Source organism: Lacerta agilis, chromosome 2, assembly GCF_009819535.1.
Source record: "Lacerta agilis isolate rLacAgi1 chromosome 2, rLacAgi1.pri, whole genome shotgun sequence".
In the NCBI taxonomy this organism is placed as follows: domain Eukaryota; kingdom Metazoa; phylum Chordata; class Lepidosauria; order Squamata; family Lacertidae; genus Lacerta; species Lacerta agilis.
The window spans coordinates 62,106,468-62,129,344 of NC_046313.1; positions in this window are offsets into that span (position 1 = coordinate 62,106,468).

Sequence of the window (22,877 nt, forward strand, 5' to 3'; positions counted from 1 at the left end):
TGTTCCTGGTTTGATTTTTCATAATACCATAAATACCCGTGTGGGCCTTGGAGCCAGTGCCAATGCATTTGGCCACAGATCTCTTGGACATAGACTCAATCTGGTGTGCATACTTGGATAACAGATGGGAAGAGGAGATTTACAATTGGAATTCTGATTAGGGTGACCTGTCCCTGTCCCTATGAACAGTCAGGATAGAGTAAAGGGAAAAGCAGTAATTGGTGCAAAGTGGTTTTGAATATATACCCAAGATTTCATACACACTTGACCTGGCTACCAATTTGGCAGGTGCATTCTGTACATGTTACTCAGGAGCAAGCCCCTTTGAATTCAGGTACTGGTAATTGAGTATAGGATGGTAGCCACAGTTATTTGTTATGACAGATTCACTACAATGAATACTGTACTAGGTAAAGAAGTGTTCAGACCTGTTCTCCAATTGGGCACTCTAGGTTTTGCACAGCTTGATACTTGATAGTGAATGATAAGGTGATGATAAGTAACACATTTTGATGGGAGGTAATTTATTCCAGCTCCTTGAATTTACCATATACACCCTGCCACCAATCTAGTTTGGTGAAGAGGACTGAAAAGGAGCAATTAGTGCAGTTTGAACTTGCAGAAATGAAAATGGATGAAGGTTCTTTATTTCTCTTTAATGGAAAACATTAGCAAGCATTCAATGCAAAATAATATGTAATGCAAATTCTCAGCAAACATTTTCTGAAAGCACCAAAAAGGTTGGAAGGCAGCACATTCTCCTTGCAGCAAGTTTAAAATCCCCCAGACAGCCTGCCTGCAATATGCAAGATGTTTGCTAGCATTTGCGTTAAATGTTTTTCCATAACACTTTTGAGACATTCTTTAATTTAGCCAGGAAAAAAAGAAAATTTGGGGGCTTCAGGCTTCAGCTGCTGCTTATATGACACTGCCTCCCCTTGTTTGCCACTTGCTCGGTCTTGTACATTGGTAAATATTGAGATGTTGCAAAACATCAATTAAATTTCCATAACTCTTCATACTGTGGCCACAAACTGACCCAAAGCTGGGCTGAAATTGTAGGGCACAAAGGAAATTGACACACATTTCTGCACGTATACTAAGACAGGCGTGCCTGGCGTGCTCTGGTCCATGGGGTCACGAAAAGTCGGACACGACTGAATGACTGAACAACAACTAACACATTTATTGCATCTAGATCCAGAGTGAGAAAGAGGGACTGAAAGCAAAAGAGATTCCTCAGGCAGGTATTGGTATGCCTCCCCTCCCAACGATGGCTCACACCACAAATCCTTCTTAATTAGAAGTTGCTCATTGGCTTGTACCTTTTGATCATTTCCATCCCTGTTAATTCACTGTGCAAGAAGAAATGCTATTAAAACTTGCTGTTTACGGTGTCGCATGTTTAATGTCCCTCTTAATGGAATGGAATAGAGATGAATTATAGGTCTGGACTGGTAAGTGCAATTTGCCGTACTAAATAAGGAAAATGGAAGCAGATCACACAATAAAACATTAATTTTACTTTTTTTATTTTATAATAGTAATATACAGTCTGACTGTCCTAGATGTATTGGTAACAATACCATTTACAGTGCCACAGCTCAACTGAATGAATATTCAGTTGGCATTTGAGATGTAGAATTGATAGGCTGAAGCTGGTACTGGGAACCTGTGGCCCTCCAGATATTCTTGGACTGCAACTACCAGAATCCCTGACAATTGGCCATGCTGACTGGGAGTTTTAGTCCAACAACATCTGGAAGGTCACAAGTTCACTACCTGTACACTGCTGACAATCTTGCTTTTTCTCATTTGTGGGTTATATCGAACTAAGGCACACTCAGGGTAGGCCCATTGAACTCAACCTAAGTCCATTTTTTTGCTTGATACCTAAGTCCATTTTTTCAACTGCCAACTGTGAGTCTGACTTAGTTCAATGCAACCTGAAGTTTTTGCATATTCTTCTTCGTCTTATTATTCTTATTATTACTACCAAAATTAATTGAAAGATAAAAGTATGTAGAGTTTACTTGCTTAAAGAGCACCTGTGCTTTTGACAGGTCTCTATTTTCAACATTTAGGTTAGCTACATTCAGGACACGACTTTTGCAGAGAATATCCATTTTTTAAACATCTGCATTTTATTCCTAGGAAATCCTATAAAACCTAAGCAGCTAGCAATAGGATTTGTAGGCCTCTTGTCCCAGTGAAGGAGTCATGCTCAACTGACTTAAATTGCCCCCTTTAAACCATTAATTCCACACTAGAATGGCTCTAGAGGTCTATTATATCAGAACTTTCCTGGTGGTAACATTAAGACGGTATTTTAAATATTTTAGGCAATATTTTACCAGAATAACATTGCAAGGAGACTATCTTGCAGCTATAACAGCATAGTTCCCTGTGCCTGAAATGCATTTTCACAATATGTGCTGAATGATAAACAATTTATTTATTTATATTGGAGAACACTGCCTTTTCTGGTATTCTCTGGGCTTTTGTGGCTTAGGTAATGTACTTCTTTCTGATTATTTCAGTCAGTATGATGATCTTTTGGCACTTGTGTATGATAGTGCTGCTGGAAAACAGATTTGATAAGCACACTTGCACTTGTATGTGATTGTGTTCCTGGAGAACAGATTTGATAATCACACTTCTCAGGTGATTAGGTGAGGAGAAGATAGAATGCCTATTCACAACAGAAACTTCTCTCCTTCTCTTCCCTCTTCTGAAACTTCATCTATCAGAGAAGCCTGAATTATAGTCCCATTGCTATTGACCTTTTGACTGCTGGAATTTTAGCAGATCACTCAGCTGCAGCTGACAAAGATATGAAGAGATGGGGTGGGTAATTTGAGCAGCACTGTGTTGATAAATGGGTGAAGAAAGACTGTTCAATCAATGGCTGTTCTTTGGAAAATATCATGGCTTCTGCTGCTTTGCAGTCTTAATAACAGAATCCATTCTGGAAATACAGGTACAAATATTGGGAGGCAGAAGGTATGGAAAACTTCCAGATGCCCCAGGTAATGATGGAGGACATCTCTACATTCTGCTTCAAAATTCTTTTGAGAGATTGGACTGGAAACTTAGCATTAGGGGGTGAGGCATGAACACAAGGGAACGTTATCAGTATTGGCTTCTGTAGTGGAGCAACAGTTCCACCAGTGACAATGGATGTCACTACCACTTAACAAGAGGGAGGCACAGTGTAGGTGCAGTACCAGGGCATCAGATTAGCTTTGCCGCTGTGCCTGCACCACACCTCACTCCCTGCACTTTCCCCCTCTCCTCTCAGTAAATGGCAGTGACACTTGCTTTCCAGAAGCCAGGAAAGCAATGCCATTCTGCCTTCCCTGACCCACTGACTGCTAGTGGGTGACATTTCCTTTCATTGCAGAAGAGAAGAAGGAGCTGTTGGCCAAAAATAGGAGCAGCAGCAAAAAGACATAGGATGAAAGAAGAGGTACCTGCTGAGCCATCTGCTTCTTCCCGAAGGAAGACAAGTACGGGGTGTGTGTGTCGATGCTTTTAGGTGCACTTGGATGCAAGGTGCTCCATTGCTAATATTTTTCCTACTCTCCTCACCACCCAATGCCTACTTCTCCTTTCTGGCCAATGCCCACCCCCTGAAGCAGCACCCCTCAGGATCAAACAGGGTCAACAGCTGTTGAGTGGATGATTTGATCCTGCGGGGTGCAGGGTGCTCCTTTGCAAGCTCTTTCCCCACAGCTCCTCAATACAATGCTTAGCTTCAACAAGATGGTGGCGTTATGCGCCTTCATTTCACACCCTGGGACCCTCTGCTCTCCTGGAAAGTGGTAAAACTTAGCAATCTACCTGTACTTTCTATTTTGACACTGTGAACCAATGGACAATACTGCTCAGCTTTCTATGTGGTACCTATCTTTGACGAGGAAGAAATGGCAGGTGGTCATCCTGCACAGTTCTATACTCAAGTTGACTCTTTGCTGCACATGAGTGTGTCTAAGTGGCAACTTGATCTGATATCTTTTACATTGCACTTGGGAAACAAAGAACAAGAAAAATCCATCCAAGGAAACAAATCCCACGACTGCAATTTAAATGGAGAGTAATTGCATGGAGGCCCTATAGCTCTGAGAGAATGTTTAACTCACTTGGCTTTTGAGAATGGGCTGGATTCTCTCATGAGACTCCAGATGACTGAGTCAAAAGCACATTCTCTTTGTCATGGGTCCCCCACCCCATGCATTATTGATTCATGCAGGCTCTCTTCATAGATGATACTTCAGGCAAGAGCCCTCTGTGAGTTCAGACCATTAAGTAGCTAGATCAGGGTGGTTCACTAGGTTTTGAGTCAGAACAATTGGTGGTGCCATCTCTCCACTTCCCCTGGTACAAGGAAGGTTCTGAGCAGCACAAGAAACAATCAGCAAGTATCATGGGTTGACAGCAACCCTCCCAGTTGTCCACAGTACTAAAATTTAACTGTGCTCTTAATAAAAGAGCTTGGAGAATTTGAAACCCAGAGCAAAAGAGAGAAAAAAGTGATACCGATTCTAAAACCATAAATGTCTTTTTGGATTATACATCTCTTTTCTGGTGGTTTGCACAGGCACATAGTTTGTGTCTGATATGCCATTAAACCCATAGGCTAGCCCAGTGTTTTTCAACCTTTTTTGGGCAAAGGCACACTTGTTTCATGAAAAAAATCACGAGGCACACCACCATTAGAAAATGTTAAAAAAAATTAACTCTGTGCCTATATTGACTATATATAAAGTAATTCTCTTGAATTTTTCAATTTTTCCCACGGCACACCAGGCAACATCTCGCGGCACACTAGTGTGCCGCGGAACAGTGGTTGAAAAACACTGGGCTAGCCCAACCATATGAATTAACTTCAATAGAATGGGAGGTGCTGCTTTTAGGGTACTGCTTCACAGCAGAATCAAAGGTTTTCCAGACTTATTGGCAAAAACATTAAAAATGCAAGCAATCGAAGATAGCACTTGCTTATTGAGAAAGAAGGTTCCGTATTCCTAAATCTCCATTTTGTATTTTAGGAGGCATGAAGTCGTATGCCCCTTTTGGAGAATATTCTTCTTCTAGTTTAATATTTTGCCAAAGAGAGGAAGGATTGCACAGAATTCAGAGCATGGTTTATTTTCTTTCAAGCACAGATGCTGGCTTGCTTGAGAGACAAATTCACCAGAGAATGAAATAATTTACAGCATCAACTAAAAGGTCAGCAGTCCAGTTAATTCTATGGGGCCTGCAGTTCTTCATTGGCAGTCCTCAAACTGGGATGGCTGTAGGTCTAGCTGGCCTTTTCATCTTTCAAGACAAACTTGGCAATCTTTCTCCTTTCCTTTTTGGATGGAGGACGGGGGCGGGGGACATGAGATGCAGGAAATCCTTATTGCTCTAGCTGGCTGGGCAGGAAATGGGCTGGTGCTACTGTGACCTTTGAAAAAGAAATTATATCTATTACTGTAGCTCCAGAGTTAAAGTTGCCATTCCTTACTGATGCCGGTGGCAAGAGGCCAAGGGGATAGCAATCCATAAAAATCTCTGTGTGAAGAGAGGTGATTTCTACAAGAGTCTCTCCATAAAAGCAGGAAGACATGATACATGAAATACACTATATATTTAATGTGTGCCTTGGGCAGCCACAGTTGGGACCTTAGCCTTGGGGCTTCCTGCACTATATTCCCAATGAAAATTGCTTCTCTGAAGCTGCTATTTGCTGCCAGCAGAAGGACGAGAAGCTGCTATTAAAAAGCAAGATGAATATTTAATAAATATATTTTAAAACATACTTTTTCCTTATAGCTTTTTTTAAAAAAACAACAACAGCCAATGCCTTAAGACCTCAATAAATGTGCAACATCAGTACAGTGGAAGTCAAAATAATGAATAAAACCAGTGCTTTTTTTTTTTTTTAAAGGAAAAATGGTGCTTGTACTTACCAGGAAGTTGTTACAGTGTCACATGTTTAACATGGGGGGGGGCAGGCTGCTGGTATAGTGTTGTAGCCTTGAATACCCCCAGAAAAAAACACTGAATAAAACACATGGGTGCCTAATGTCCTAACAAAAAATAAGGGGTGCTTGTCAAATATTAGATTTTTACCTGTTTGTTGTCTCAACAACCCTACATCATATCTCTTCAGAAGCCCAAGATGATCATTTTATGTGAAGTCTGTGCATAGGTTAATTGTGCCTATGCATAAGATAATATACATTAGAGAACAAATAAATATTTTGAAGGGGACCAGCTGCCGCTGCATCATTTTTTAAAGGAATGCTGGAGCATTCCTTATTTTTAAAGTAAGCTGCCATTACTGAACCACTTTTGTTAGGAAGAACCAATAATCCAGTTCGGTCAGTTCACCTACTGGTTCTGACAGGATAAAAGAGGACCCATCATAGCTGTTCATTCAGTATAATGTATTCTTTCTTTCTTTAAAAAATAGAAAGAAATTGGGTTGTGTGTGGTTTTTTTTTTTGGCATTGACTCTTTCCTGGTACTCACTGCTCTATGTTTCAGAGGAGCAAGACATCTTGGGCATATAAATTACCACTTAGTACCATCTGGTGGGTGCTGTGTTCTGATAGCTTAATGCCCACAACAGCACACACAGTCCTCATCCAGTTCGCTGCCACATTTCTGACCCTTTATGGTTCATTTTCCATCTGGATGACTAAACTGTGATATACTTAGAAGCTCCATTGACTGTGCATAAAGGATGGGTGATTATTGTGACTCACACCTGTGGCTCTGAGTGCTGCACATGCTAAGCCCAGGAATCTGCTGCCTTTTCACCTCCCCGAGTCCACTTCTTTGGAATTTGTAGCCTAGATTCAAATGAGATCACAAGTTTGAGGGGGTGCATTTGCTTCTTCCAGTTATCATGGTCAAATATAGGGTTACAACTGTTGCCCGCCACCTCTGCCTAGTGGTAGCATGATTCCTGGGGGTTCCAGGGACTCACCAAAGGTCATGCTTCTGTTGCAAAAATCAAGCCACAGCAGAGACTAGTGTCTTTAAGAAATATGCAAAACAAAATAAAAAATAAAAAAATTCCTTCCAGTAGCACGTTAGAGACCAACTAAGTTTGTTCTTGGTATGAGCTTTCGTGTGCATGCACACTTCTTCAGATACACTGAAACAGAAGTCACCAGACCCTTATATATAGTGAGGGAGTGGGGAGAGGTATTACTCAGAAGGGTGGTGGGAATGGGTGATTGACTGATAGGTGTGGAAAACCTGTTGACGACTGTTAATGACTGCAATTGGTCTTACAGGAAAAAGCAATGGGTGAGATGGCTAAAAATAGCTTTGTCATGTATAATGAGATAAGAATGCAATGTCTTTGTTCAGACCAGGTCTCTCCATGGTTTTAAATTTGGTTGTTGTTGTTGTTTAGTCGTTTAGTCGTGTCCGACTCTTTGTGACCCCATGGACCAGAGCACGCCAGGCACTCCTGTCTTCCACTGCCTCCCGTAGTTTGGTCAGACTCATGTTGGTAGCTTCGAGAACACTGTCCAGCCACCTCGTCCTCTGTTGTCCCCTTCTCCTTGTGCCCTCCATCTTTCCCAACACCTGGGTCTTTTCCAGGGAGTCTTCTCTTCTCATGAGGTGGCCAAAGTATTGGAGCCTCAGCTTCAGGATCTGTCCTTGCAGTGAGCACTCAGGCCTGATTTCCTTAAGAATGGATAGGTTTGATCTTCTTGCAGTCCATGGGACTCTCAAGAGTCTCCTCCAGCACCATAATTCAAAATTTAAGTTTGGTAATGATTTGCAATTCAGCAACTTCTCTTTCCAGTCTATTTCTGAAATTCCTTTGTAATAAGACAGCTACTTTGAGATCTTGTATAGAATGTCCTGGGAGACTGAAGTGTTCTCCTACTGGTTTCTCTGTCTTGTGATTCCTGATATCAGATTTAAGTCCACTTATCCTTTGGCGTAGGGTTTGGCCTGTTTGTCCAATATAGAGAGCTGAAGGGCACTGTTGGCATTTGATGGCATACACAAAATGTTAGAAGATGAGCAATTAAATAGTCCTGAGATGGTATGTTTGATGTTGTTGGGGCCAGTAATGGTGTTGTCCGGGTGTATGTGGCAGCAGAGTTGGCATCTGGGTTTATTGCAGGGTCTGGTACCAGTGTCCATGTTGAGTCCTGTTGTTGTATTATTGTGGGTGAGGAGCTGTTTGAGATTGGGTGGCTGTCTGTAGGCGATGAAGGGTCTTCCTCCCAGAGCTTGAGAAAGAGAACTGTCATTGTCTAGGAGAGGTTGTAGATCTCTGATGATGTGTTGTACTGTTTTAACTTGGGAGCTGTATGTGATTACTAGTGGTGTCCTGTTATTTTCTTTTTTAGGTCTGTCTTGCAGCCAGTTCTCTCTGGGTATCAGTCTGGCTCTGTTGATCTGTTGTTTAACTTCATCAGGCGGATATTTTAGTTCTAAAAAGGTTTGCTGTAGATCTCTTAGGTGAGAGTGTCTGTCAGTAGAGTTGGAACAAATGCGGCTGTAACGTAGGGCCTGGCTATATACAATGGATTGTTTGGTATGTTTGGGATGGTAGCTAGAAGCATGTAGATATGTTTGTCGGTCAGTTGGTTTACGGTATAAGGTGGTGTCTATGTATCCATCCTGTATTTTTATAGTAGTGTCCAAAAAATGTATTTCTTGCATAGATTGGTTCATTGTTGGGTTGATGGTGGGGTGAAAGTCATTGAATGTCTGGTGGAAGGTGTCCAGGGTCTGTTGACCATGTGTCCATATAATAAAAATATCATCAATGTATCGCAGGTACAAGAGAGGTTTGAGGGGGTAGGAGTTTAGGAAACGTTGTTCTAAATCTGCCATGAAGATGTTGGCATACTGTGGGGCCATGCGGGAGCCCATTGCTGTGCCGCTGATCTGGAGGAACAGATCATCACCAAATTTGAAGTTGTTGTGGGTAAGGACAAAATGACAGAGTTTGGTAGCAAAGTCCGCTGTGGTTTTATCTGAAATGATGTTCCTTATAGCTTGTAAACCATCGGTGTGGGATGTTGGTATACAGAGATTCCACATCCATAGTGACTAGAATAGTAGTGTTAGGAAGATTATTCAAAGAATGTATTTTCCTCAGAAAATCTGTGGTGTCACGTACGTACCTGGGAGCACTGATGGCATATGGTTTCAGAACAGAGTCCATATAACTGGAAATACCCACTGTAATAGCGCCAATACCTGAGATGATGGGGCGTCCTGGATTTCCTGGTTTGTGTATTTTAGGTAGAAGATAGAAAGTTCCTGGTCGAGGTTCCGCTCATGTGTCTTTATACCATCCTTCTGTTGAGGTACGTCTTGCCCAGCAGTTCTAAGTTCCTTTGTTGTTCACTTGAATCTCCTCTGGCATCATTTCACAAATATAGGGCAAGTGGGATTTCCCATTTGAAAAATGACATTTAAGAGAAGCAGAAATGGTTTGAGGAGAACACACCAGAATCACCAACCAATCTTGTAATTCCATGGCATAGAGGGGTAACGGAAAGGAGCAAATGAGCACAAATTCATAGGAAGATTAGCGGCGACCTTTTTTTAATCGCTGCATTATAATGTTCTGCATAATGTTTTCTGTTGTTTTAGGCAGCAGTTGTTGCACCATGTTTGGCAAAAGGTCAAGCAGCCCTAGCATTTGCAGCATTGCTTAGAGTGGCTGGTATTTACACTTGGGTAAACTGCATCTTTGACCTTTTTATTTTATTTTATTTTATTTTGAGGGGGGGAAGCTTAGAAGGCTTTTGCCTGTCTTGCATTCAAACCTCTCTAGTATTAACAGTCCAGGGTTTTATTTCAGCTGAAAGGGAAGCCATTTCTGTTTATGCTTCAGCTTGGGGGCTGTGCTGAGTTTTGTTTTCTTGCTGTATTTGTGTTGCTTTTCATTACGGTTTTATGTTTTAACTTGCATTGAACTTGTTTGTTTTAAGCCACCCAGACAACTTTGTGTTGTGAGACATTATACAAGTACAATTAAGAGGACAGTCCTACACACAAGGAACTGGCACACAGCAAGCTCATGTAAATGAGGCCTACACCAGATCCATACCCTGCAACATCCCTCAGAAAATAGGGACTTCCTATTCTACATCTCTAGAATGTCCCTATCATGAGCCCCAAGGACCGGAAAATGCCAGCTGAGTCAGCTCTAGCTTGGTGGAGCAGGAGTTAACACTCCAGGAAACCAAAATAAGAGAGGCCACTCAGCAGGTATCAGCATGGGAACAGCAGCCAACTGTTGACATGCATAGGAGTGTGTTCTCAAATCCCTAATCAGGTGTATATGCACTGGAATGCCATTTAGAAATAGCACAAGCGACACAGTAGGAAAACACCAGCACAGGAATATAAGCACATGGAGTGACGTGTGTGGCGTCCCCAGCAACATGTGTCAGCCAAGCATGCCATGGACAACAGCCACACCCACCACACACTCCACCAATCACACAGCCACATGCAACACAGCACAGCCATGTAAATAATTGCACACGGAGACCACCTGGATCCTGAAACACATGCACAGGCTTCTTTCAGGCACCTCTCTCCCTCAGCAGCGGGATTGGTGGCATGAGCGTGAGCTACCTGCCCCCATCACAATGACCAGCACCACTTGGATCATGTAACAGAGACGGGGGATGGGAAGCCAGTGTTGTAAGGAAAAAAACTCCTTTTCCATTATGGTGTACCCAAGAGCCCGCATAGAGTTCTTATGTAGGTTCTCTTTCGGTAGGAGAAAATAAGAGAAGCCACGCCAACCAGAGAATACTGAGAAGCAAAGCAGCTTGTAAGCCTGATCTTTCTTAAACTGTTGCAACAGGGTGCTCACCCCCCCCCCCACGCAGGAGGGAGGAGGAACCCAGAACATTGGTGTGCAAGCTCTTATATAGACTTTTGAAATTGCCTACCCTGTAGCTCAAGACCACCACCCCCCAAAACATCATACATACATCACAGGAAGAGGTGGTCCCCAGCAGAAATTTGAGTGTGTTGCTTCTCTCCTGTCTGCCAGGATACCTGATAATGCCTTATCTGATTGCCTCTTCTGGGTAGCCTTTGAGATGGTAAATACTTAGTTCCTGAATCTCTTACACATATTGATAGTGTGCTCAGTTTAACGGATACTTGCCAGACTGTATTTACAGGGAGGTGTAAGCCCCTACAGCAGGCATCCCCAAACAACCCCCCCCCCAATGTTTTGGGACTACAACTCCCATATTCCCTAGCTAACAGGACCAGTGGTCAGGGGTGATGGGAATTGTAGTCCCAAAGCATCTGGAGGGCCGAGTTTGGGGATGCCTGCCCTACAGTCCAAAGACAATTGGAAAAGCTTTTCCCATTCCTTTTCCCCTCGCAGAGAAATATTTGAGGTCAATTTGGGAGAGTCAAAATGGCTTCAGGATTCTTCCCCTGTACTATTTCAGACATGTGGTTTATATACTTATGTATGTGTTTGCCTTGTACATTTATGGACATTTATTTTATATATATAAGACCTTAGAATTCCCATAACACCAGCAAGGAGGAGCCACCTCCATGGCCAGCACCCTATTTAGGTCTCCACCCATGATCACAGAACCAGGGAATTATTTGGGCCAGGTGTGTCCTCTGTCCACCAGGGGGAGTTCCTGGACATCTTCCACCTCCTCCCTGGCTGGGCTGGCAGCTAATTCCCCCACTCCTGACCCTCACCTGTTGCCTCTGTGAGCTGCTGTGTCCATGCTAGCACCAATCCATCCAGCCGCTCCCTCCCCATGGATCCTAGGGTGCATTGTAGTGTTGGGGTTTCATCTCCCTCCCCCTGGCTGTTGTTGTTTGCAACCCCAGATACAAGAAATCATACATGGAGGCTCCTGGCCAGGATTTAATCTCATGGAAAGACATAGATGTTTTGCAAAAGGGGCTTCAGATCTGAACTGCCTCCGGCTTGGAAGCTGTTTGGAATTGCCTTGGGAACTATGCAAGACAATCTCATATATAAAACAACAATTTCACAATAACTCTGGACAGAAATATTTTCATATTTGCATCTCAACTGTTTATCTCCTTGGCTTCTCTAGGATCAACTTAATAATAACTGATAACGATACTGCATTTTTGAGGTATACTCAAATGGCATGTATTATGGTAATTTAAAGGAATTTTACAATTGCTGAAGGCCTGGATAATCTTGTTACTGACATAGACACAGTGTTCACTCTTCAGTCACACTGGAAGTTTGTGTGTGTGTGTGTGTGTAATATGCACGTTCGTTTCACACAATTCATGCATCTTTTCTCCAAGTAGCACTTTTCTTGCAGGGGTCATCACAATTTCCACTGCACTTCTGAGTGTTTGGGAAATCTGATATCCCTGTAACAATAGTGCTTATCTGAAAAGCACTTATCTTAGATTGACATCATAAGTAATTTTCTAAAGTATAGTACAAAATAACACATTGGTTACTTATCACAATGTAAGATAAGGACTTTTAAGCCTCTTTGGCTGAAGTTGGGGTTATTTACAGTCCAATGGAGTTCTATCAGACTTACTCCTGGGTAAGACATGCTGTGTTTAGTATTTTAGTATTTTACTTTACTATTCCACTGAGGTCAATGGGACTTAAAAGTGCTCAACTTTGATTGGACTGTGAACATGTGATTTCTCTGTGCAATGTGGTTACAAGTAGGACAATCCTTGTGACATATTCAGGTTTAGCTTCAGTTAGGCAGCTCCGAACTTCTCACCCTTAAGCATGTGTCACTTTGTGAAACTTGGCTGGGGGTGTGTGTGGAATGAGCTGTGGGGTTTGGGTGAGGTGTAAGGGGTTGGGGTTTGGCAAAGGGATGAGAGCAGGCAGGGTTGGTGAACAATGCAAGCAGGGGTGACAGCTCCTAGTATATGTTTTTGTGCATGTGTGTAAACACACACACAAACACACAAACCCAAGAGAGATCATGTTGTTGTTCAGTCGTTCAGTCGTGTCCGACTCTTCGTGACCCCATGGACCAGAGCACGCCAGGCACGCCTATCCTTCACTGCCTCTCGCAGTTTGGCCAAACTCATGTTAGTAGCTTCAAGAACACTGTCCAACCATCTCATCCTCTGTCGTCCCCTTCTCCTTGTGCCCTCCATCTTTCCCAGCATCAGGGTCTTTTCTAGGGATTCTTCTCTTCTCATGAGATGGCCAAAGTACTGGAGCCTCAACTTCAGGATCTGTCCTTCTAGTGAGTACTCAGGGCTGATTTCTTTGAGAATGGATAGGTTTGATCTTCTTGCAGTCCATGGGACTCTCAAGAGTCTCCTCCAGCACCATAATTCAAAAGCATCAATTCTACGACGATCAGCCTTCTTTATGGTCCAGCTCTCACTTCCGTACATTACTACTGGGAAAACCATAGCTTTAACTATACGGACCTTTGTCGGCAAGGTGATGTCTTTGCTTTTTAAGATGCTGTCTAGGTTTGTCATTGCTTTTCTCCCAAGAAGCAGGCGTCTTCTAATTTCGTGACTGCTGTCACCATCTGCAGTGATCATGGAACCTAAGAAAGTGAAATCTCTCACTGCCTCCATTTCTTCCCCTTCTATTTGCCAGGAGGTGATGGGACCAGTGGCCATGATCTTAGTTTTTTTGATGTTGAGCTTCAGACCATATTTTGCGCTCTCCTCTTTCACCCTCATTAAAAGGTTCTTTAATTCTTCTTGACTCCCTACTTTAGCATTCCAATCCCCTATAATGAGAAGAACATCCTTCTTTGGTGTCATTTCTATAAGGTGTTGTAAGTCTTCATAGAATTGATCAATTTCAGTTTCTTCAGCACTGGTAGTTGGTGCATAAACTTGGATTACTGTGATGTTAAAAGGTCTGCCTTGGATTCGTATCGAGATCATTCTATCATTTTTGAAATTGCATCCCAGTACAGCTTTCGCCACTCTTTTGTTGACTATGAGGGCTACTCCATTTCTTTTACGGGATTCCTGCCCACAGTAGTAGATATGATAGTCATCCGAACTGAATTCGCCCATTCCTGTCCATTTTAGTTCACTGATGCCTAGGATGTCAATGTTTATTCTTGCCATCTCACTTTTTACCACATCCAGCTTTCCAAGGTTCATGGTTCTTACATTCCAGGTTCCTATGCAATACTTTTCTTTACAGCATTGGACTTTCCTTTCGCTTCCAGGCATATCCGCAACCGAGCGTCCTTTCGGCTTTGGCCCAGTCGCTTCATCAGCTCTGGATCTACTTGTACTTGTCCTCCGCTCTTCCCCAGTAGCATGTTGGACGCCTTCCGCCTGAGGGGCTCATCTTCCAGCGTCATATCTTTTATATGCCTGTTGTCTTTGTCCATGGAGTTTTCTTGGCAGGGATACTGGAGTGGGTTGCCAGTTCCTACTCCAGGTGGATCACGTTTGGTCCAAACTCTCTACTATGACCTGTCCATCTTGACCTGTCCATAGCTTCCCTGAGTAATTCAAGCCCCTTCGCCACGACAAGGCAGTGATCCATGAAGGGGTTCAGACTTGTAGAGCACTGTAAACTGAAGAAAAGTGAAGTGCTGGAGGGGAACAGGGACACCTCGGCCCCTCATGTTTGCTTGCATATGAGTAAAGCTAATGTCCCGATAGGGCTAGTGTGAATGTGCATTCCGTGAATGTACTTCTCATTTTTATTTATTCGTTTATTTATTAAATTTGTATACTACCCATCTGTAGATTTCAGAATGGTTCTAAACATAAAAGACATTCTTGTGTTGCCACTCTCTGGAATTCTCATGGGAGAGTCACATGAAGAAGGGCCTCAAACGGTGATCTTAGGGTCCAGATAGGTTCATATGGAGAGAGGCAGTCCTTAAGATTTCTAGGCAAGACACTGGTCCAGCACCTCCACTGCCACACCTGCAGATGTAAAGGAGAAGTAGAGCTGTGTGTCATCAGCATATTGCTGACAACACACTCCAAATCTCTGGATAACCCCACTCGCTCTGGACCTTGTTTTCTCAGCTGGGCAGGAAGAGGGTGATCTGAAAGTGGGGATATTGACATCAGTCCCTTGTCATGGACAGATCACTTCCTGTTGAGATTTAGTCTTTCAGCACCTTCCCCCCTCTGCAGAGACAGAGGACTTGTCAGGGTGGTCCACCTTCAGAGGATGATGGATCCAATGGGTTTCCAAACAGCTTTGGGGGGATTTTCCAGCTGATATGACTGATGCTCCTATCAAAGCCCTGGCAGACCTCTACAACAGTCAAATGACTCAGGCCATTGACACAATCACCCTTGAGTGCCCTCTCCCACTTTGTGGAGCCCACTTGACTCCCTGGTATACCCCAGAGCTTAGGGCAAAGAAACAAGCTGGGAGATGGCTCAAACATGACTAGAAGAAAGATCCTCGGAAAGACATTATTATTATTATTATTATTATTATTATTATTATTATTATTATTATTATTATTATTCTCCCAGGGGTTTAATGGGTTTTGAGGTTTGGGCTTTTTAAAGTTTGAAAAACCCATTTGTATTTAATTGTATTGCTTCATCTTTGCTGTGCTATGTTTTATATTGCAACTGCATCTTATTGTTCTTGTTGTCTTTTACACTGTGATTTTTTTAATTGTTATTTTTTTCTATAAGAAAGAATGTACACATTCCAAAGAGCTGCAGTTATGAGGCAGCAGAGAAATGCTGAAAATAAATAAATGATTGGTTTTAAGAATAATAATGCTTGGTCTTATGTTTGGAACAGCTCTAATGATGAAGGCAAGGATCCAACCCAGCACATTTTGTAGACTCAGGGGTGAAGTTCAGCATTTTTATTTTTTGTGCATCTGCGGACAGATCCCAGGGCCATACTTTCATTTAAAATATACATGGCTGAGAAGGAAAAAAGGCTTTTCCCCTTACATGGCCAATCTACAACCATTGTTTTCCACCGGATTTTGCCTCCTTTTTCCAAGATGGTGGAAGCTGAACTTTTATATCCACAAAAATGCTTAGGAACAGACTTCAGAGAGCCAATGTATTTCTTTCATATTTATTCAGCTAAATCTCCACCTAAATGGAATCTTGTGTACATTTGTGTCAAATAGGTGCTTTGGCCTTGTTAAAGAAGGTAAATGTTGTTTTGTTTACTTATTTATGGAAAACTTTGCATAATTTAAAGATATGAGTAAGTTGTCCATTTACTTCCCACAAGATCCTCATATGCTTAAAATGTTAATGCCCGAAGCAGTGGGAGAGAGGGTGACATTAATTCATGTATATGTATTTTATACCCAGACATCTCTCAGAAACCAAGAAAATTCTTCAGTACAAAGTTCTAGGGAAACAACAGCTGCATAAAACATTTAGCATTCTCTAAGCACCCAGAAAGCCTTGTCATTTGCTGACTTACGGAACCTTAAGTAATGGAGCCTAGTAGTGTTATTGGGCATTATTTTCGTAAAGAGCTGCTATGGCAAGCTAGAAAGAGAGGGTAAGTATTGACTAAATAGGTACCGTATATACCCGAGTATAAGCCGACCCGAATATAAACCGAGGCACCTAATTTTCCTACAAAAACCTGAGAAAGCTTATTGACTCGAGTATAAGCCGGTTCACCTTTGCTGCTGTGGAGGAGGAGGAGGAACGAGCAGCCCGAAAGCAACCCTTTGGGCTGCTTCTTCCTCTTCTTCCTTTGCCAAGTTTGCATTTATGCGAGCAGTTCAGGAATGGAACAAGCTGCCTGGGGATAGTAAAGAACCGCCGTTCTTGTACACTTCTTAAGGAATGGTTGACTGGGGAGAGCGGGTGGCGGCTAGAGTGGAGAGAAAGGGCTTCTTTCTCGCCACCCCCACCCCACCACGCCACGCCTCACTCGAGTATAAGCCGAGGGCAGCTTTTTCAGCACAAAAAATGTGCTGAAAAACTAGGCTTATACTCAAGTATATAGGTAAATATGATCTACTTCATTCTGATGTTTACCTTTCAGGTGTATAACTTTTGCAGTCACTGCTTCCAAATCCAGGAGTCCAAACCAACATAGGAATATAGTAGGCTGCCTTAAATTGGCTCACAAGGAGAAGATGACAGCCATTTTGCTCCTCCCCATGCTTTTTTTGCTTAGTGTGGAACGCCAGCTAAGTGGAGGTTTGGCTTAGTGTGCCATCTAAACCCAAGACCATGGTAAAGGTCTCCTCCTTAACCAGCACTTGTAACCATAGGAAAAGACTGTAGTTTATGGTTAAGAAGGGAAGACCTCCTTGGTTAATTATTTTTAAATATTTTCATTCGTAACTGATTCCTGAATATATATTAAAGTCCCAACATTGAAAAGGTTGGTCGACATGTGCAGTAGTAGAGTCAAATGCTCTCTATGCCATGGACAGCTGATGTGGTGCCCTCCAGATTGTGATTGGCTGCAACTCCCATCAGTCTCAGCCAGCAAGGCCAATGGGCAGCATTGCACCATGAGGGCACCACAAGGGTTACTCTTACTCTACACAAGCGTATTCCAGCTCTGTTGTGCCTGTAAATATGTGGAGATAATCCCATGATACACATATAGACTACTCGGAAAAGGCCTCCTTCTTGTAAGCTTGGCAGGTGCAGCTCCAGAAAGTGTGTCAAGCCTTATTCATTGAAGGATTTACTTGTCAATGGATGATTTAAGGTTACTGACAGTTTTATCAAAGCCTTGCCTGCAGGCTAAAGGAATAACACATCTTTAAATTCTTCTAAACGCATGAAGGTCATCAAGATTTATGGTTTACCCATGTGTAAATACCATTATTTATAGCTGATCCCCTTGAGGATGCTCAGTAACCTTTCTGCTGTGGATGCAAGTGAAGTAATCAGCCACGTTAAGAAACCTCACACATTAATCGCTGAGAGCTGTGCCCAGAAATTGACAGCCACAATACCTCCCCCCCCATCTCTCCCATTATCCACGAGCTTGTTGTAATGAAGGTGCTTCATTCTCACAGCAGTCACTGAACTCTAAATGAACTTGAAAGGGATTTTTGTCAGCCAAGTACCACACCGAGCTGGTCTTGAGCACACAGCAGGGAAAGCAGTGTTTGTACATTGGGCTCTGTGGAATCTTCACCAGAGAAGCTCTCTCAATGACGACCTATGGTAAGTAATAAATGTTACTTCTAAAATGGGGTTGTGCTGGGGAAGGGGAGAGAAGATGCAAATCATGGTTTTGCTCTGTTTTTGCAGCGCAAGTAGTGATAGAATTGGTTCATTTCAAATTGGAGAAGCTGCTCACCCTCAGTCCCTTGAGGTTACATTTAAAAAAAAAATGGACTGGTCCACACTATTCATTTAAACCACGCCCAATGCACATTTAAAGCACCCGACTCCCCGAAAGAAGCCCGGGAACTATAGTTTCCCTGCCACAGTGCTAACATTTCCAGCACAGTGTTTATGGTTTTGTTTTGTTTTATAAAAAAAATGTTGTTCTTTTCTTTTCGAGGAATATGTTTGCATCATTTTTACCAATAGAAATAAATAAAGCTTGTCAGAAGAGAATGATCTTTAAAAAAAAAACTATTATCAAATTCGTGGTGAACCTTATTAAGGCATGGCTACAGACAAATGTTTATGCCTGATGGCTAAAGATACATAATGGAATGCACAGGATCATATAGACAGCCAGGAGGTCCCTGCACAATCTGGGGTCCCATCTATGCATGTGTATATTTGTATGTAAAGGTAAAGGTAAAGGGACCCCTGACGACTCTGGGGTTGTGGTGCTCATCTCGCTTTATTGACCGAGGGAGCCAGCATACAACTTCATGTGGCCAGCATGACTAAGCCGCTTCTGGCGAACCAGAGCAGCACATGGAAACGCTGTTTACCTTCCCACCAGAGTGGTACCTATTTATCTACTTGCACTTTGATGGCCTTTTGAACTGCTAGGTGGGCAGGAGCAGGGACCGAGCAACAGGAGCTCACCCCATCGCAAGGATTCAAACCGCTGACCTTCTGATCGGCAAGCCCTAGGCTCTGTGGTTTAACCCACAGCGCCACCCGTGTTGTATGTGCATTAAGCCTATTCATTATATTGTATGTACATTAAGCCTATTCACATACATTTTCCAAAGACTGAGGGTGAAGTCAGTAGGTGTGATCTCACTCTTCTCACTCCCGTTCAGTCAGCACAAATTAGAATAGGGGTATGATCTCTCTGCACCAACTACCAGTGCTGAAGAAACCGAAATTGACCAATTCTATGAAGACTTACAACACCTTATAGAAATGACACCAAAGAAGGATGTTCTTCTCATTATAGGAGATTGGAATGCTAAAGTAGGGAGTCAAGAGATAAAAGGAACAACTGGCAAGTTTGGCCTTGGAGATCAAAATGAAGCAGGGCAAAGGCTAATAGAGTTCTGTCAAGAGAACAAGCTGGTCATCACAAACACTCTTTTCCAACAACACAAGAGACGACTCTACACATGGACATCACCAGATGGGCAACATCGAAATCAGATTGATTATATTCTCTGCAGCCAAAGATGGAGAAGCTCTATACACTCAGCAAAAATAAGACCTGGAGCTGACTGTGGCTCAGATCACCAGCTTCTTATAGCAAAATTCCAGCTTAAACTGAAGAAAGTAGGAAAAACCACTGGGCCAGTAAGATTCAATCTAAATCAAATTCCTTATGAATACACAGGTAGGTAGGTAGGTAGGTTTATTTCGGCCATGTGGCCCATATCACATCATAAAACACATTCATCATAATACACACAGAGTAAAACAGTTTAACAAACTTAAACAATACAGTACGAAAACAATTTTAAAACAACCCATTTGCACCCTTCCATCTAAATCACACTGAGATCTGAGTAGTCCAACTGAACTAGTTTTTTAAAATTAAAATAAAAATAAAAATCTGTTAAAAATTAATTTATCAGCTATTTTATCGCCCCAATAATAGGTCTTAATTATTTTCTGCATTGTCATAAATCTGAAGAGAACCATTCCTCTTCTTTGTAAATAGCACGTTAGTCAAAAACCTAGCAACCATATGGGTTCTATTTGGTTCCTCATCATTTAATAAGTAGATTATTTTAGCATCCTGAGTTCCATCTTGGGTTTTCTTCAAAAGTGGAACCAAAAATTTGGACCGAGCTGCCGAATGAATTGGACAGCAAAAAAATATATGCTGTAAGGATTCTATGGAACCAGTATTACAGTCGCAAAGGAGGGAGATTTGACCATTGGAAAGTCTATTGCTCAAAACATTTGATGGGAAAACATTAAATCTGGCTTTTAAGAAGGCATACCTATACCTCACAACAGAGAGATTGCTTAAGTAGTGTGGTAGTTTCTTTGGTGGTAATAGGCCTAAGTTAGATGGTGAGCAAGTTCCGTGACTTGTCAGAGAGGTAAGCTGAAAATCAGTCTCCTCTAACTTTTGAGAAAAAGCTCTTTTGGCTGAGACTAAGTCCAGTTCCAGGAGATCGGATGGGGATAACCCAATGTCCACAAGTTTATTATGTATAGCTTTCAACCAAGGACTAGAGAAGCCATCTCTCCAAAGACATTGGATCAGGTGGAGATTAGGAAGTCTATGCCACAATGATAGCCAGTAGCTTAAAATACGTTTCCATAAAATGGTTCCTAGTGATGGTACATTTAATTCTAGTCGTATAGCTGAATTGCTTACGCATCTGGGTAATTTTAACAACCTTCTCAAAAACTGATTTTGGATTGTTTCCAGAAGGGTTAGGTTAACAAAGGGTCCCCATAGAGGAATCGCGTACGCCAATGTTGCAATCACTTTAGCATTGAAAACCTTTAGCGCAGATGGAACGTGGAATGCCCCATCTAAAAAGAAAAAGCGGAGAAGCGCAAAGGCAGAGGCCTTGGCTCTGTTTGATGTATAAGTAACATGTGTTTTCCAGCCCATATTATACTGTAAATAAACACCCAAATACTGAAATTTAAAAACCTGCTCAATGGTTATCCCATCTATTTTCCAATTATATGTTCTTCGGCTATTTGAGAAAATTAGAACTTTAGATTTAACATGGTTTATTGTAAGGGAATTAGACTTACAATATAGACCAAAAAGTTTTGGCTACCATATGAATACACAGTTGAAGTGAAGAACAGGTTCAAGGATTTAGATTTGGTGGATAGAGTACCTGAAGAACTGTGGATGGAGGCTCGTAACATTATACAGGAGACAGCAACGAAAACCATCCCAATGAAAAAGAAATGCAAGAAAGCAAAGTGGCTGTCCAATGAGGCATTACAAATAGCGGGGGAGAGAAGACAAGCAAAATGCGAAGGAGATCGTGAAAGATACAGGAAATTGAATGCAGATTTCCAAAGAATAGCAAGGAGAGACAAGAGGGCCTTTCTAAACGAGCAATGCAAAGAAATAGAGGAAAATAACAGAATGGGAAAAACCAGAGATTTATTCAAGAAAATTGGAGATATGAAAGGAACATTTCGTACAAAGATTACCACAATTAAGGACAAAAGTGGAAAGGACCTAACAGAAGCAGAAGACATCAAGAAGAGGTGGCAAGAATACACAGAGGAATTATACCAGAAAGATATGGAGGTCTCATACACCCCAGGTAATGTGGTTGCTGACCTTGAGCCAGACATCCTGGAGAGTGAAGTCAAATGGGCTTTAGAAAGCCTTGCTAACAACAAGGCCAGTGGAAGTGATGATATTCCAGCTGAACTATTTAAAATTTTAAAAGAGGATGCTGTTAAGGTGCTGCACTCAATATGCCAGCAAGTTTGGAAAACTCAGCAGTGGCCAGAGGATTGGAGAAGATCAGTCTTCATCCCAATCCCAAAGAAGGGCAGTGCCAAAGAATGCTCCAACTACCGCACAATTGCACTCATTTCACACGCTAGCAAGGTTATGCTTAAAATTCTACAAGGCAGGCTTAAGCAGTATGTGGACCGAGAACTCCCAGAAGTGCAAGCTGGATTTCGAAGGGGCAGAGGAACCAGAGACCAAATTGCAAACATGCGCTGGATTATGGAGAAAGCTAGAGAGTTCCAGAAAAACATCTACTTCTGCTTCATTGACTACGCAAAAGCATTTGACTGTGTCGACCACAGCAAACTATGGCAAGTTCTTAAAGAAATGGGAGTGCCGGATCACCTCATTTGTCTCCTGAGAAATCTCTATGTGGGACAAGAAGCTACAGTTAGAACTGGATATGGATCAACTGATTGGTTCAAAATTGGGAAAGGAGTACGACAAGGCTGTATATTGTCTCCCTGCTTATTTAACTTATATGCAGAATTCATCATGCGAAAGGCTGGACTGGATGAATCCCAAACCGGAATTAAGATTGCCGGAAAAAATATCAACAACCTCAGATATGCTGATGATACTACCTTGATGGCAGAAAGTGAGGAGGAATTAAAGAACCTTTTAATGAGGGTGAAAGAGGAAAGCGCAAGATATGGTCTGAAGCTCAACATCAAAAAAACTAAGATCATGGCCACTGGTCCCATCACCCCCTGGCAAATAGAAGGGGAAGAAATGGAGGCAGTGAGAGATTTCACTTTCTTGGGTTCCATGATCACTGCAGATGGTGACAGCAGTCACAAAATTAGAAGACGCCTGCTTCTTGGGAGAAAAGCAATGAAAAACCTAGACAGCATCTTAAAAAGCAAAGACATCACCTTGCCGACAAAGGTCCGTATAGTTAAAGCTATGGTCTTCCCAGTAGTAATGTACGGAAGTGAGAGCTGGACCATCAAGAAGGCTGATCGCCGAAGAATTGATGCTTTTGAATTATGGTGCTGGAGGAGACTCTTGAGAGTCCCATGGACTGCAAGAAGATCAAACCTATCCATTCTCAAAGAAATCAGCCCTGAATGCTCACTAG